Below are 5029 nucleotides of genomic sequence, written 5' to 3'. Positions count from 1 at the left end.
ACAGGTGACATGGTTATCTTCTCACACTGGGATGTGCAAAGCCATCAAATACATTTACATCAGACTCTCTGTCTTCACACTTTACACTTTAACAGCTCAGTTGATCCATGGATTCATTTGAGATAACCTATTTACACTGCAGTTATGATTTATCCCTTATAAATAACTGCAAGCTCTCTATGTTCACAACATTTATAGATTAATCTATATTATTATTATTATTTAGCAAAAATGTTACTAAACTATCATCTTCATTTGTAAAGGTTCATTTTCCACAGAATGATTGACATATGTTTTATTCTACTAATCATTACTATAACATAGATGCACTTTGAGATTAAACGTTAATAAAATCTCTAAGGTTCTGGAAAGCTCAAGAAATATCACTGCTTATATGTTTTCTTCTCTCCATATATCAGTATTACCTGCAAAATATAACCAATATGTAATCAGGAATCTTTCTGTCTAGGTGAAAAGCCAGGAAGGTGTCAGGTTCCCCCAATGGAATTATGTAAAGAAAGCCCTAAGCCAACATGTAAAACTGACTGGGATTGTAATGGGGCACAGAAGTGCTGTAACTACGCCTGTCACATGCAATGCAGAGATCCTATTGGTAAGTGGGGTTCAGTACGGGGGTAACACACATATAAAGAGGATGAGATGTTCAGATCTGTCATTAATCTACAAAATAATGAACTCATATTAAATACACACAGTATTTTTATGGTGGAAAAACACCGGACCTGATTCAATAAGGAACTTAGGCAAGAAATTGAGTAAGTTTTCTTGCTTAAGTTTTCTGGACAAATCCATGTTATAATTCAAGGACTGGGAATTAGTTTATTATTTTGCACATAAGTTAAATACTGTTTTTTTTTTTCATGTAGCGCACACATACTTGATAGCTTATTTGTACACTGAAATTTAAGGTTGATATTTGTGTGCTACATGAAAAAAAAGACAGTATTTAACTTATGTGCAAAATAATAAACTAATTTACACCCCTTGCACCAGCCCTGGCTAGATGTAAGCCCCTGTACCTGGGAGGTGAGAGCATCTGATTATAACTGCATTTTAATGGTGTAAAAAGCATATGAGTCATTGTAGGACCTGCATACAATGAGGTGCCCTTGACGCTGGGATGCAGGCTTAAAGGTTTGCATTAAAATATGAACCAATACCTCATGTTTTAAATCTCCTAGATACCCACATATATGCAGTGTTTAGGACAAGTGCTGACAACATTTACAAGTTTACCAAGACCACTGCTTGGCCTTACCAGCCAGACTACAACTGGCACTTTTAAATATTTAGTATCTGAGTTAGCTCTGTCCCATGATCAGGGTCTCCCTTGTACCCACGCCAAGCTTTTTAACACATTGACAATTGCATTTTCACCAATCAGCTGGTCTTTCCAACGTGCACTGTAAACCAATTAATAAAAATAAAAATATTGATAGCCCCTTCCAAAAAAATCATTGCCTCAGCCTGCTCCCTCATATCCACAAGTTTGTGTGAGAAATCAAATAAAGAATGTTTGAACTCTGTAATTGCTCAGTTTATGTTAATCCTACCTCTGTCTATAACTTTGTTTTTATCTTTAAGCCAAACATCCCTTTGGACTATATCTATCTGCACTAAAACTGCATCAGCACATTTTTCAAAAATTACTTAGAAGAAGGTGGAAATGTGCTTTACATGACCAGAGTGCTTAAATTATATCACCCTACTTAAAACCTTTTTCTCTCCACTAAAACTCTCGATATTTTGAGCCTTTATTTAAAACTTGGATGGATGGATGGATCAGTGTTTTTTTTTATTTAAATGGTCCTAGGCTCCAAAAAAATTATAACTTCACCCCTTTATAAGGCATTGGTGAAATTTCATCTTAAATACACAGTTCAGATGGTTTATTGAAAAGAAATATCAGAGAAGAGCGGCTTCATTTTTATCCAAGTTTATTTAAAATAGAGAAGAGACAATGGGTGGTTATAATGACTGTGTATAAATATAATAATGATCCATACAGTACAGGACAACAGGACACCCCTTGAGGTAGGAAGAGGAGATTTATTCTTCAACTATGAAAATGTTTATTTACTGTACTGACTGTGACACTGGGGAACTTGAGCCTTTTAATCACATTTGACGTAATGACTGGACAACACAGAAGCATCTCTTTTTGCAGACTTACATTCTTCTCTGGAGACAGCAACAACAAGGGATATGTAATAGCGTACAGGTCTACAATGAAGTCTAAAGCTTATATGTAACTAACATACTAACATATCTGTAACTAACAACTTTAGGGCATAGCATACAATATTCACGAGACGAAAATTTTCAATAAAGTGTGAATTCAGCATATACAGATAATCAGCATTTTACTGAAAATAGTATAAATATTGTTCTTCTCCACATAAGGTTTCATAAGATGTTACAGTATATGGGCCTGAGTCATTAAGGCAAAAAAAAGAGTAAATGTTCTCTGGGACAAACCATGTTACAATGAAAGGGGTGCAAATTAGTTTATTATTTTGCACATAAGTTAAATACTGGCTGTTTTTTCATCTAGCACACACATACTTGATAGCTTTATTATTACACTGAAATTTAAAGTTGATCTAGGACATGTCCTACCCCAACTATGAATCTGTCCCCACATTTTAAATTTACCTCCCCCTCCAATGCAACATGGTTTTGCCCAGGTGCAAATGTTACTCCTTTTTTATGCTTTGCTCTCCTTAATGACTCAGGCCCTATGTGTCTACAAATCTGATACAAAGTTGTATTGCATCACAATAAACCATCTATTCACTTACAAATGTGTGGTCAGCTATTCACTGAAATTTGTGTTCATTGAGGCTGGGCAGTCTTACTCTGCTGACAGTAGCCAAACCCAGTATCTCTCACTTACATGCACAATACATTTGCAATTAAAATTAAGATATATTACACTTAATACACTGCTTTGTAAATTTATGACTCATTGATCATTATTTATCACTTGTATCGGTAGACATTAAAGAAAGTATTGGACATTTTTGTAAAGGATCAGAACTGACAAGGCTACTGGCATTTATAATATGGTATAACATGTTTATTCGGGGAATTTTCTGCTATGGGGTCAGAAAGGAATTGGACTAGTCTTATGGTTTTTTTTTGCCTTCCTCAACTGGTGATTTTGAGAAGGAAAATTGGAAATGAAGGACATATATCTTTTTACAACTAATCAACTATGACAGTGTCTGACAGATGTGCAAATGTTTGGATCTCCCAACGACAGTAATTGGAGAGAGGATCAGGCAATTCCAGACTGGCTGAAAATATATTTAAATTAGATTGAAGGGTGCACATTTCAATTACTTACACATATGTGGAATTTCCTAGGATAACCCTATTCTTCAACAACAGGAAATACTTTTTGCCAGGGCTGGTACCTGGATATTGTACTGTAATTTGACAATGGATACCCACAAATCCCAATGTAATAAAACCCTTCACAAACACAAACTAACACATGTAATAAAGACAAATCTGATGTCCCATTATTGCCTTGACGTATTTAAGATATATATGAAGTTTAATTAAAGCAGTAGCTTATATGGTCTGTGGGGTTCGAGTGCACACAATTGCATCTGACTCAAGATTTGGGCATCTCTTCAGTATCTACTATATAAATGCCTAGTGGCGTGTGTGGAAAAACAAAAAAACAAGCTGCAGCGCCACCTGCTGGGCAGAGTTATACACTGACCTATATATTTCTTGAAGGAGAAGTGACAGTTGGGAGTGGTTGGTGGTTGCCGGGGGTGACAGTGGGGAGTTTTTAACACCTTAAGTAGCTTGATGAAGGATGTGGCGATGAAGATGAAGGATGAGGTGATGGAGAAAAATGATGAGGTGGTGACATGTGACAAAACCACGTTAAAAAAGGGCGCTTGCGTCGGGAAGTAACGCTCTTCCCCTGAGGAGGCCTGGGCTAGCCCCAAATGCATGACAAGAACCTTTTTAACACCTTAAGTAGCTTGATTTGACTAGAATGCATGAGTATCATGCACGGGATAACTTGTATGTGTATGTATGTTGTATCACTTGCACCAGATACAGGTGTAAGTGCCCATTGATAGTGATGACTACACGTATGTATAACAAACATGTGTTCACAAGTAAGAGAAATGATAAAGATACATTTGATGTACATTACATATTTAGAACATCTTTACTTATGTATTTCATTTAAAAAATATTTTGAAACATGTTCATTAATTATTGTATTAAGAGTTGTTAATTCATTTTATAAGATATGTTATTTTGCTTGTATTCTGATTGGACTTTATATTGCACATATGCAAGTGCAGGTCCTGCAGTCTGATCTGTCTGTCTGGATATAGCAAGTAACATGTAGCGTGTACTTATAACCAGATTCAAATGGAAACATTTCTTGAGATCCGCTTGCATAGAATACATGCGTGCAAGTTACATGTGGTTTCTTTACATGCAAGTTGTATTACCATTGTGCTTGAAGATGAATCACGGCCATACTGTCTAACCCTGTACGTTCAATGTCTCTCATATACACAGCTTGATGATCTATCAGCACAGAACACAGGAGGCCACGTCATTAATCCTCTACAGCCGGAGAGCTGCTACACATCACCCAGCAGCCGCTGCTTATATATCTTGTATACAACAATAAACAGAGCAATTTAATGTATACAGCTGTCTCTCTGTGTTTTCTCCTATTAAACAAGTTACTGACTTAAAAACAGCTTTTAATAACTGAAATTTACATGAGCGTCATAACATATTCATTATTAATCCTCTATATTCAGTAATCAGATGTACTGAGTGATATACATGTAAATATAACTATAGGGATATGTAGACCCATTTATGCAACACTAGATATAGTGACCTCATCTACCCAGTGGGCCTGAGTCATTAAGGAGAGCAAAGCATAAAGAATTAGTAACTTTTCACTTAGGCAAAACCATGTTGCATTGGAAGGGGAGGTAAATTTAAAATGTGG

General features: G+C 36.0%; 1 long non-coding RNA gene across 1 annotated transcript; it reads left to right on the top strand.

The window, feature by feature from the left end:
• Nucleotides 1-492: 492 nt before the first annotated feature.
• On the top strand, nt 493-4712 carry LOC142142579 (uncharacterized). The gene is made up of 2 exons (XR_012689223.1): nt 493-613; nt 4582-4712. It is a non-coding gene; the product is annotated as an uncharacterized LOC142142579 (long non-coding RNA).
• Nucleotides 4713-5029: the final 317 nt, after the last annotated feature.

This window comes from Mixophyes fleayi, chromosome 3, assembly GCF_038048845.1.
Source record: "Mixophyes fleayi isolate aMixFle1 chromosome 3, aMixFle1.hap1, whole genome shotgun sequence".
NCBI lineage: Eukaryota > Metazoa > Chordata > Amphibia > Anura > Limnodynastidae > Mixophyes > Mixophyes fleayi.
This window is presented reverse-complemented; position numbering and strand designations above follow the sequence as displayed.